Genomic DNA, 13,217 nt, shown 5'->3' on the forward strand with positions numbered 1-13,217 from the left:
CATTTTCCGGATCGGGCCGCCCCGCCCCCGCTCCGCCCACTTCCGCTCCGCTCCGCCCGGAGCTCCGGATCCGGATCCGGAGCTCCGTTTTCCCCCCCCCATAGGCTTGCATTGAAAGCTAAAAAATTATACAACTTTTTTTCTGTTCAAGTTAGAAACCTCATGTTTGGCACCATGACACCTCATGGGGATATACACACGCACGCCAAGTTTCAAAGCAATCCCATCATCCCCTGATTTTTGGCGAATTTTTGAAAATCGGGCACCCCACACACAACATCCCTGCGAGGTGGGCAGGGGAGGAGGGAGGGAAGGCAGGCAGGCATGCAGCTGGCATTTCTGGGGGCATAAGGAAGTGAGCCAAGGATAAGCCAGTAATGCATATAAAATGGAATAAATCAATCAATAAACAAAGTAGGGGTGGAATTAAAAGCAGCAGTGTTGCTCAATAAACAGCAAGAAGAATTTTTTAAAAAAGGCTATATCTGTCTTTTACCAGCAATAGGGGGACGTGCCCGGGGGAGGGGGAAGTAGCTGCCAGTTCAAGACAGCCACCGACAGCTCTGAGAAGAAGTAAAATGCTCACTTCAACTCATAACAGGCATTGCTCCACCACTGAGAAGTAAACGCTCACTTCAACTCATAATAGGCATTGCTCCACCGTTTTACTCTCTTTGGAAGGCTCTAATGGCCTTCCAGTGCAGGAGAGAGTGGGGGCACGTCCACGATGAGATGCCCTAGGGGAGCTCATCCCCTTGCACCACATCTATTCAGTTGTTCACCAAGGTTAGGGTGGGGAGCAGTGCTGTGTTTCTATCTCTTATTCTTGGCTTAGTATATGATTTCAGGTTGTGTTTGTGCATTTGGTAGGGCTACTGTTTTAAAAAACACTGGGAAAAGCCCGTTCAGATGAAGAAAGAGAAGTTTCCCAGAATCCCAAGTTACCCGTTTTGCCTATCCCCTCCTCTAACTTTGGGATCATGTGATCATGACCGGGAGCTGACTCTGCCCCTCAGCCCTTTGAAAAAGGTATTTTTCCCGACGATTTTTAAAAAACTTCTAGCGCGCGACCCGGACAACGCAGAAAGTTGAGAGTAGTCTCAAAATGACCCGCATCCACGACTCTCTGTGCATAAGAATTTTCAGAATGATAGCTTAAAAACCAACCCAGTTATGCCCGAGTCTTTCCCTCAATGCAATCCTATGGGCGAAAAGCCGAAAACGCCGTTTGAGCCGCGCGGTTGACCCGATTTTCACAAAAATATAGCATGCGACCCAGACAACGCAGAGAGGTGAGAGTGGTCTCAAAATGACCCCCATCCACGACTCTCTGAGCACAAGAATTTCTAGAACGATAGCTTCAAAAAGAACGTGGTTATGCGCGATTATTTGCCGCAATGCAATCCTATGGTGAAATGTTTTCAAGATGGCGACCGGAGCGCTCCGCCTGAACTAGGAGCTCCGAAAAATGGCCGCTTCTCTTCGCCTTGCTTCTAGGGGGTCCGCGGTCCGCTCCTACTCCGCCTCTGGGTAAGGCGGAGCAGGCCAATCCGCTACTGCTTCTACGCTCCTAATCGGAGCGGATCACACCCCTAATTTATATGATGCAGCAGCCGTTGCAGAGCCATCCCAGGGAAGCTCCGAGTTAAAGAAGTTGGGACATACCCTGACTTTTTTCTCTTGGAACGAGGCAGTGGTGGCATCTGCCCAGACAGGGGGTGGGCCAGCAAGCCAAATGGGCACTGGCCTGCCTCCATGCATCTCTGGTGTTGGGAGAAGCTGAAAAAAAAGGTTTTAAAAAAACTGGGACATGAGGAGGCATGGGCGTCACGGTGCATGGGCGTCCCGGTACATGGGCGTCCTGGTGCATGAGCGTGGGCCAAATGGCCTCCTCCGCACCTCCTCCAAAGAAAAAGTTTTTAAAAAAACTGGGACTCAAGGAGGCACAGGAACCCTGGCGCTCCCCCTTGCAGGCAACCCCCCATGCTCGCTCCTTTATGTGGGGACAACCCCACAGGAGTGCAAATGCGAGGGTTAGAGGGCTTGCGGTGCCAATGTGCTATCGTCAGGATAGCCCCCCAGATAAAAGTTTATAGGATCTCAGTCCCAAGGGCTCCTTGTTACTCCATTATTTTAGAAGTCGTCACTTAGGGCTGCCTTTATTCCAAATCTGTGCATCTTCTGTGCAAGCAACAGATCAATGATTTTGCTCTGCGTGTCACTGTGAGAATTTTGTAGCTTTCAAATAAAACCAAAAAGCAAGGAAAAACAAAACAAGGCACATCACACGGAGCTTACAACACACAGCCGTTGAATGATGAATAAATCCTCCATAATAGACTGTAATGGATTGCAGCGTGCCAAAGGATCTTAATTAACCCCCCTTCACATGAGCCACCCTGGCAATCCTAGCTGCAAGCATGTCAAATAGAGAAGAATACCCAGACTAGCTTTATATCCAATGCTACTCTACTAATTGTTCTACATTTAGTTGGTCTGCCTCCATTCCTTTAATTAGCCAGAAGTAGGGTGGCCGGACACAAAAAGGGGGATAGGAGTCCTGCCAAACAGGGCATTTCAGCCTGTGTAGTTTGCATGAGAATATTAAAGGTGCAGGAGACCTGCTCTCCTCTTCTTTGCATCTGGATGACCTAGCAAGAAACAGCGATGTCACAAACTTAGCAGCAGGGGGCTCCCCCAGACTTACCCTGAATCTGGCCACCCACTCTTGGCGTGGCATTCCCTCATCTTATACTCCTGCATCTCTAGGACTGACATTAGCAAACAAAACAATTCATATTCACATTAATACAAGGATGTAGAGGGACGGGAGACCTGACAAACAAGAGAGGTGTCCATGGACACACTGGTGACCACAGGAGCCCGGTTGAAGACCCCAGACCTAATCCTTCTACATGAAATGTATTCTTGTGCCTTTAATAGTTGTTTGGCAAAGAAGTATACAACAAAAGTGATTTTGTGACCGTCATTAGACAGGGGAAATCGTGATTCCTCACTGAAGCTTCCCCTCCCCCGCTTCTGTCCCACAATACTTCCTCTTTCTTCACACGGGGAAGAAAGAGGAAGTAAACAATGACCACATGGCCCATTCAGTGCATGTTTTTATCACGCTGCTTTTCCTGCACACAGTAGGAAATGACGGCATGTTTCACTTCCCCCAAAAAAATCGAATTTACAGGAGTCTTGTTTTGTCACGGAAAAAAAGACCAGAAGGAGCGGAAGATGTGCAGGAGGCAGACGGTGTTGTCAAAAGGATCCATGAAAAACCATGGGTGGCCAGTAATGAGTGTGCGATAAAATGCTTGTCTGGTGACACCCATCATCTGCATGTGGGAATGATAGGAGAAAATACCTCTGCCAAACATTGCAAGTAAAAGCACCAGATGTCTCACAGGGTAGGGAACATACCACCCTAATTTAGACTTAGAAAAGTCTGCTGCAGTTTACATTAATCTCATACATTTTTAACACCACTGATCTGGTGGGGGGGGAAATACTGCTTTTTGAAAGGTCATATAGGTAGCTGAAGGGCCTCTATGGATCACAGTGCCTTGTAATAATGAACCACATTTTTTCTTCTTCTTCTTTTTCCTTTTTTATAGCAGTAATCCACTTACAGGTTTTCAATATTTTTAAAAATAACTCGTTCCCTGCAGATATTGTCTTTTACATGAAACAGAAAAATGAGAAAATAGCCTTTTAAATACTCTAACATGATTTTTTTTTAATTTTGAGCATTTTAAAAGTGAAGGCAAGTTATTTTCACTTGAAACTATCTATCACCCTGTTGAGTCATTATCACACACAGAACACACACAGGGTGGGCTCCACCCACAATCTACACACTTTCACTTTAGGATTCTGAAACACACAGAGGTTGAGGGTGGAGCCTGCTGCCACTATGACTTTCTCCTGCCTATGTGTGTTCAATCTATGCATGATTGACAACTGAAGAAGGCTACTGAGTTAGATCATTGGTCAATCAAGCCTACCATAATCCAGAGCTGGATTGGGTACCCCTACCTAGGGATCTACAGATTTTTTGGATCCACTCCATCTGTTTTTCACAGATTGTGAAGGCAAAGCAAATATTACGTTAAAGATGTAGCAAATGGTTACATCTTTTATTCCAGTGATCCGGAACCTGAACCAGACCCCAGCATGGCAAGTAGGAAGACTTTAAATTTATCCCACTGTATTTTCAATCTGGATCACTTGCACTAATGCACATTTGCACAAATCCCCCTCCCCCCACCAAAAAAAAATACAAATCTGAATTTATTTGAATCCACTGAGGATCTTTCCAACATCCCTGCTGTAATGAATCACTAGTATTAGATACTATTAATTTCAAGCACAGGGAGGGGATAATGCCAGATCTACATCTTATGTCAAATCATTATGAATGTGGAATAAAAAGCAGGAAATAACACTATGAAAGTGGCATATGGAATGTGGATGGTGCCCTGACAGTTATCAGGGCACTTCAATATCCCCATAAAGCAGTAGTGTACACCTGGCCATGGATTGAAACCACAGTGGGAGAAAATTAAAATCCTCCTACTTGCCCGGCTGGGTCCAGATCAGGAAGAGGGGCCCTGCGCTTTTGCTTGAGTAAAAAACCAAAGATGTAGCTGCTTGCCATGCCTTTAATGCAATGTCTGCTTTGGCCCTAACAGATCATGTGCAGTGTCACTAAGATATTCATCTTCAAGAGAGGGGCCCTGATTTGTCTTTAGGTGCAACTAAGAACCTTTCTACACCTCCCAGTGATCCGGGAGGGAAGGGGGAGGCTCTCGTGACATCTTGATTGCAAGAGCCTCCCCCAGCATGCACACAAGGCATGCAATATCCCAGGATTAAGCAGGGACGTTGCAGATGCCTTCTTCCTCTTCTTCTTCTTCTTCTTCTTCTTCTTCTTCTTCTTCTTCGAAACAAGGCTGGTCATGCAAGTGCAAGGCCCCTCTCCAACAAAACTGTACATTTTTAAAAAAGGAAAAAAAACCTGAAATTGCACCCAACCACCTTCCTGCCATCTCAGGGGTGGCAAAATTGCTGCCACCCCCTCCCCTGATGGGCATGGAGCCTCACCATGCTTCTCTGTGCCCATTTCTGGTGCTGCACTTACTCACAAGTAAGCGCAGCACCAGGCAGGACAGGTGCCCACACCTCCTGCGGTCTTGGGACGATCCTAAGACCACAGGAAGAATCGGATTTTCCAGGGTTTCTTTATCCCTGGGAAAACCTGTGCCCATCCCCCCCCCCTGCCCCCAGGAGCCCCTGTGCATCATTTGGATGCACAGGGACTCCGCTGTGACCAGCCTGGACTATCAAGCTGGTGTAGAAATGGCCCAAGATATGGATCTGGGCCATGAGGGAGGCTCTCCATAAATTGCTCTTGCCTGCATGTGGAGAGGCTTCTTTTGAACTTAAAAACAAACCTGAATATAGTGGGCTGCCTTATTGACTCCAAACACAACACAAAGAATAGGGCACAGAAAAATAAGAAGAGCTCTGTTGGATCAGATCAAAGGCCTATCTAGCAACTTATTTCCCACAGTAGCCAAACAGATGGGTACAAGAAGCCCACAAGCAGGACATAAATGCAACAGTACTTCCCAGTCGTGTTCCCCAACAATTTGGTATTCAGAGGCTTTACTGCCTCTGATAATGGAGGTAATAAATACCCATCATAAGTAGTAGTCATTGATAGCCTTATCCCCTATGAATTTGTCTAATCACCTTTTAAATCTGTCCCATTGGTGGCCACAACTACATTTTAAGGAAGTGAATTTCATAATGTATCCATGGGCCATGCCACTGTGCTTCCTATATTTGTTCTGTTGTTCTGCGGAGAAAGGGGGAGCATATAAGGCATACATCGGAGGAGGCAGGGGACAATATAGAGCTGCAAGGGCCACCTCCTTGCATTCTAATAACCTTACTATAAATCAAGCCTCCTTCTTTGGATTATGGAGATGGGAATCAAACCAAGTTCACTCTGTGGATTCAGCTTCTAGAAATTACTTTTAATGTATAAAAATAATCACTTAATATGCACAATTTTCTGTTCTATTTTAGTGCCTTAAACCATCCATAGATCCTCCTTTCCTTGCACTTAATGCTCATGAATTTTGCTCGGATTTTTTAGATGTGCCCAGAATGCTGTAGCAACTCTCATTAATGCATAAATGTGTGCTGTGTCCCTGTAGCTATTCAGCTAGATCCCAGTGCCTAGATGAGACCCTTAAATGTAAGCAAGACTCTAAGGAGAACCAGGAGAAGCACAAGGCTGAGGTATTTCTAAAAGGGACTCCAGCAAAGGTATCTTTAATATATGCTCCTTATGCACTGGAGTTTTGCTAAAGCAAACATCTCAGGCCTGAATTTCTAAACTGGTTCTTTAGGCTACCTATACCAATAAATGTCTGTTAAAGAGGGGAAACATTCATTTCTATGCATGCACATATCCATGTAAGCAGCTGACGGTCATACAATCAGACAATTCAAGCTGGAAGTAGAAAAACATTGCATTTAACAAAAGCCCCATCCTCAATTTGTGCCATACACTCTAGACACATTGAAATTAATGGGCCTATGGGGTTGTCTGAGATGGGGGGGTGAGTAAGACTATGGTAGCACTATCTTAGGGTGACCATATTTTGGAAACCAAAAAGGACAACATGGTCGCCCCCCAAGGGGGCATGTCCAGCACCAAGGGGGCGAAACATAGCCTTGGTCACATGTCTGATTTTACAGCACACATTTAAGACAAATCTGTTCTACATAACATCTTAATGTTAAAATCATTGAAATAAAGAACAAGTGAGAGATTCAATGTATCTGAAATTAACTTCACTCACTCCTACTTTTGTAAGTTTTACTGTACTTCGAAGCTTTTGCTATACTCTGTGTGTTACATTCTCCCCTTCCAGCCAGGCTGTGCACTTGTACCCTGTGGCTGGGGGTAGGACAACAGCTTATGACTTGGTTGCATCTGGTGACTCTTGTTTTTTAAAAAAACTCCACCAGCAGCTGCCTCTGTCTCCACCAAAAGAGGAGGTTTGACAGCCTGAGTTTGAAGGATATGGCTCCAGTAGTTTTAAAACACAATAATTTTAAAACCTCAAACTTTTTTAAAAATCCTAAAACTCAATGGATGGACAGATCTGTTTCAAACTTGGCATAGCTAAAGTCCTTGGTAAGAGCAATCATGGTGCCAAGTTTCATCTCTTTATCTTTAAAAATAACATATATATTTTTTAAAAAATTTAAATCCTCAAATTTTAAAAAATTCCTAAAAATCAATGGATGAACATATCTGTTTCAAATTTGGTATGGCTAAAGCTCTACCTAAAAGCTATCATGGTGCCAACTTTCAGCTCTTTGTCTTTAAAAATGACAGTTTAAAAATAATAATTTTAAAACCTCAATTTTAAAAAAAATCCTAAAAAATCAATGGATGAACGGATCTATTTTAAATTTGGTGTGGCTAAAGCTCTACCTAAATCCTATCATGGGGCAAAGTTTCATCTCTTTATCTTTAAAAATGACAATTTTAAAAATAATAACTTTAAAACCTCAATTCTTACAAAATTCCTAAAAAAATCAATGGATGAACAAATCTGTTTCAAATTTGGTATGACTAAAGCCCTTCCTAAGAGCTACCATTGTGCCAAGTTTCATGTCTTTATCTTAAAAAATGATGGAGTTATAAGCATTTTTGTTAATTCCCTTTAGAGCTGCTCTTTGGAAAGAAAATCCGGATTTCCCCTCCCCTTCCCAGATTTGTCATCAAAACCCAGGCAAATCTGGGCAAATCCGGTCATATGGTCACCCTAATATCTATCTATATGTGAAAGGACTATCTATCCTTTCACATCTTCGACAAGTATAGTTCCTAAGTCTTGTTGAATAAGACAAGCAAACTCGCAGGGCTGGCGTCAAGTGTAGGCATGGTTGTGCCCCTGCAAAGAATCACACCCTTGGGGGGGCACTAACAAGAACCTCTGAACTTGCTCCTCCTCTCCACCTTTGCAACCTGAATGTTCACCTGGCTCCGGCCTAGACAACAGCGGTAGTGAGGAGAAGAAGTAGGTGTCACTTCCTACTTGCTGACTGGCTCTCTCCCGGTCAAACAAGCAAGTGGTAGCAGTACTGAGAAAGAAGATGTGGAGCAATGAGGGCTGGTGAAGATAGTGGTGAGAAGGTAGGTTCACTGAGGGAGAGGAGTCATTGAGTGTGTCTTGCCCAAAGGCCTACAAAAATCCAGAGCCAGCACAGTAAACATATATATTCAAATATGCCTGATTTAGTCATAGTCCAGAAATTAGAGAGAGATACACCAATCTGTGACAATAACACAAGGAAAATATCCAGAGGTGCTATGGGAGAACTTTCTATATCCCCCAAAATGGCCCAATCCATTTTGAGCTTCACAGTTCTTTTCAAGGACATTTCCCCCTCCCCCTTTTCAGCTTTGGAGTACATATTTCTGTTTTCAGTCACTTTGGTAAAGTAAGCGAAAGAATAGGAGCAGGGAGCAGTGTGATATAGTGAGAGCCAGTATTTTTATGCCCATTCCTTGATAAGCCTGTAGCTACAACATGGTGGCAAATATATTACCATGAATTTGTACTGAATATATCTATAAACAAAGATAAATGCATACATCAGGGGGTCTCCAATCTTTCGGAGTCAGTTGGCACATTTGGAATTTTGAAAGAGTGTTGGGGGCACTCTCACAAAATGGTGGGCATGGCCAATCAACATGTGTTTTCCAGAATGCAGCTAGGAAAAATAAATTGCTCAAGAGCCTAAGTACAAGGCAGAGAAGGGGTTCTAAGCTCCAAAACAGAAAGCCACTCTTTTGAACTCAAATGAAGAAGCCGCTTGGAGGGCAGTACTTCACCTTGCAGCATGCCAGCCTCCCTGTGTATGTGTGTGTGTGTGTATGTGTGTATCCTAAGAAATAAAATAAAAATCAGAAAGACCAAGGAGCCTGACAGGTGCCAAGAGAAGTGTCTGTGAGAACACTGCTACACATGCGCCCCATATTAGAGACTCCAAGCATACACAAGAGCCAAAATGCAACAGAGTTAAGCGCAGTTTTATTATTATTTATTATTATCCTACCTTTTTCCTCTTGCAAAGAACCCAAGGAGGCGCACATGGTCCTCTTCCTCCTCTCCATTTTATCCCCACAACAACCCTGTGGTAAGTTAGGCTGAGCATCAGCCAGGGAGCTTCATGGAGAAAAGGGGACTAGAAACCAGACCTCCCGAGTACCAGACCAACACTAATCACTACACCACACTTGGCTCTCATGTTTAGACCAACAATCCAATCGAATAGGTTTAAGCACACAGAATTCTGCTTTAGAATGTGGCCACCCCTGCATACAGTGCATACAGATTCCTGCCATTTTCATTTATTTGGGGGAAACAATAATGTCCATTTCTCTTTAAATGCATGGCAGAATTTTGCTTCCTCAGATTTTGCTTCTTGCTGCTGCAACACAAGCAGCAAGCAACTTAAACGCAGGTAGCCGGCTTCAGGAAATTAGTTTGTGAAATTAACTGCAAAACTTGAATTACCTGTTCACCAGTCTCTATGGGCTTCAGAGGTAGTTTTGTTCTTGACCAATTAATTATCTTGTTGAGGAAGGCTTACCAATGCAAACAGTAATAAAACATAAAGGATAGGGTAGGTTTTAATTGATTCCCACAGTAAACTGGAAGAAAATGCTTTCATGGTTGCTATTCTCGGGAAGAATAATTGGCTCATTAACCATAGCTGTATCAACTTGTTCTCATTACGAAGGTCAAACAAATAAAACGAAGTAGTTCTTCGGAGTGCACGGTTCTACATAAAAGAGCCCAAGTACTGCAATTGTAGTCAAAGGACTCATCTAGGACACAGGAGCTTCCCAACCTCAGTCGGATGCATGGGAAGCATTTGCAGGGATGTCTCCAAAATATTTTGGTGCCCGAAGCAGACTATCCAAAGGGTGTCTCCCCACCCCACACACCCAACATTCCTGCTGTAATTATAGGGTTGTTGTTTTTTTTAATCAAACAAATATAACTTGCTACACTTCAGCTATCCAATAGTATCCCAAAAATCTCCCATTTGTCCTCAAAAGGTATCAGATGTTCATGGCTATTTAGTGTTAAGGATTATTCTTAAGCACCTTTGGAACTCATCCTTTCTTTCTTTTTCTTCCTTTTTTTTCTTTTTGTGAGAGGGATTCAGACTTGGCCCTCTTCATTTTTGTTGCCTTCTCCCTGGTAGAGTTAATTTTCAGCAGGATTGTTACATGCTTCCCACTGTCCCAGGCAGGGAGAGATTCTAGGAACAGCAGTACCAGGTTTGGTTTCCTTTGGATACGACAGCATTGGAAACTGAGGGTGCCTTGCAACACTTGTTTTATTGACACATATGGTCTCTTCAGACCGGGGTGGGGAGAATCGTGTTTCCTCTCTTCTTGGTTGTCTTCCGCATTTGAAATGAGCACATGGAGAAGAGGGCAGCAACCACGTGACCTGTACATTTCAATGGGACAGTGCCATCTAGTGGGCATTTCATAGTGCAACCTCAGAAGAGTCCAGGCTTTCTGAGGTTTATTTTGTGACGCTAAAACTGAGAAAAGGAGCACGAGACATGCAGGAGGCTGACTGCATCATCAAAAGGACATGCGAACATTCATGAGTAGCCAGTAACAAGCGTGCTCTAAATTGCTCCTTTAAAGAAGCTCATATTCAAGAAGACCGTAAGTGTAGGCAAACAAACATCTGAAAAGGCAGATCCCCAAGAGAGCAATTTTGGCCACACTAAACACTAAACCTAACCTTGGCCTAGTGTCAAGGTTAGGTATAGGGACATAGGAAGGTGCCATACACTGAGTTAGAACATTGGTCCATCTAGTCCAGTATTGTCAACCATCTGCATGCAAATTAGGTGCTCTACCACCGAGCCTATAGCCCCTACGGTGTGCACCTGTCGAGGGCCCACATCTCTCCTGTGGCTCACTGACAAGAATCCCCTGGAATTGTTCCTCCTCTTCACCATTGCAACCTACTTGCTCACCTGCTTCTCGCTCTGGCCCAGACAGTGGTGGTACTGGTGAGAAGGAGGAGCAGAAGAAATGCCTTCTTGCTCATTGGCTCGCTTGCTGTCAAGCAATCAAGTGATAGCAATGATGTAAAAGAGGAGGAGCAATAGCTACTGGTAACAATGGCTGTATGGAGGTAGACTAACTGAAGGAGAGGACCATTGAGGGGGTCTTGCCCAAGGACCCTCAAAAACCTGGGGCTAGCACTGTCTGCACCCCTTTGTTTCTGCTAACTCCAGCTAAAAATGTTCACTCCTCTCCTACAGCAAAACTTCTTTTTCTGCTATCTCTCTGCCACCTCACCTCAGTTGGAGTGTTGTCACCTACTCCAAGGTTTCATGAGTATCTCGGTCAAAATAAATAAAGTGAGATCCCCAGCTATCAGGAGATCTTTTCCTAACAATTAGCTCCCAGTGATGCACCATCCTGGGCTATTAAGCACCAAACCACCCAATAAAGGAATAGGCAGCAGCCATAAGAGATTTGATCCCAGGCTCTTGTGCAGACCCCTTTATTTCAATGGTGCTTGTATCATTGTGTGAAAGAAATGCCAATGTATCAGACAGAAACACTGCTTGATTTTTCATAGGCCTCATGCAAACAGTTAAAAAACTGGAAATTATCTTGGTTGCTTTGTTTTCAAACGCAATGCCTCTGCCATATACCTGGCAGAATAAACAACAATCACTAACAGTGCCATGTTGAAAGAATGGCAGTTAATCTAAGAGACACCTGCAGATGTTCAGTTTGCCAAGAAATCCTGCTGTATATCTTCGAAGGGTGTCTGACTCGTCTTTTATTTATGAGTGTAAGTGTCTTTTTGCTTGCTTGGGCCATTATTTTTGGTGTACATTTTACAGTCTGTTTTTGCAGATGGTTTGTGTATAGCTAGAGCACTCAAGCTGAGTTATATGGTGTTGTGTAAAGGGTTCCCACAAATATTTTGCAGTGAATTTCAGGAGCCATTCAAAGAATAGGTGAGAAAAGACCAGAGTGTGGTGGTGGTGGTGGTGGGAATAGTCAGGTTTTTGAGTGGTATAAAAATGTAATAAATAAATAAAATAAACCAGAGACAAAAGCACACTTTTGTCATTCTTGTATATGGCATATACTTGTCATTCATGTATATGGCATTTTTGGTATACAGAGCATGTTACACTTGTATGTAATTGAGACTCACAGTGATATGAGGTTAAGTGCTTGAAGTTTCCATTGCACACATGGGGAAGTGATCCTGAGAAACAGTGATTTAGCCAAGATCTGTCAGGAACATTACAGTTAAGTGGGATTTGATATCAGGCCTGATGTGTCTATGTGTATGAAACAAAATAAGATAGAATGAGGAATTCAGGCAGATCCAACCACATGTTATCTCATTGATGTCCAGAAATTGGTCAGTCTCGCTGAATGTCCGTCCACCTTCTCCTGTTGAAGTGCTTCACCATACCAGGCATGAGGGAGGAAAGGCTATATTTAGAAAAGCTGGAAGAAAGCTCACCAAATATCCTTTCCCACTAGAGAAAGAACTTTGTGTATTTTGGTTCACAAGTATAGAAGTCCCACCACAGTTACCCAATATAAACCTGAGTGACTGTGGCTGTGTCTACACCAGCCATTTATTCCAGGATAATATTGAAGTCATCCCATGATGCACAGCTGATCCCACTGTGATCTCGGCTCCACCACTCTGCTATTCCAGGATTTCACTGACTGATTTTGTCACAGTTTTCACCCCTGTTTCACTACAATCCTGAAGTCCACAGCCGGTGTTCCCCACTCCCTTTGTGAGGTTGTTGGTGTTTGCTGTGAGTTCCGGAATCGGCGAAAAGCCAATGACCTGTGAGGGGCGTGAGCATGGGTATCGGCGTGTTTCATTGCCAAGTGTCTTTTTTAAAACACAAACATATATCTGCGCCACATTCCACGTTCGATGGACTCCCTATCCACCCCATGTGTAGCTGTGCATTTGCGTTCATGTGCATCTCTGACAAGTCATAAAAAATATATCCCCATAGCCGGGTAATCTGCCTATCCCCGCCCACTTCTCCTGATCCACATGCAGAAGGGCTGTCACAGGGCACAC

The sequence above is a fragment of the Elgaria multicarinata genome, chromosome 4 (assembly GCF_023053635.1).
Source record: "Elgaria multicarinata webbii isolate HBS135686 ecotype San Diego chromosome 4, rElgMul1.1.pri, whole genome shotgun sequence".
In the NCBI taxonomy this organism is placed as follows: Eukaryota; Metazoa; Chordata; class Lepidosauria; order Squamata; family Anguidae; genus Elgaria; species Elgaria multicarinata.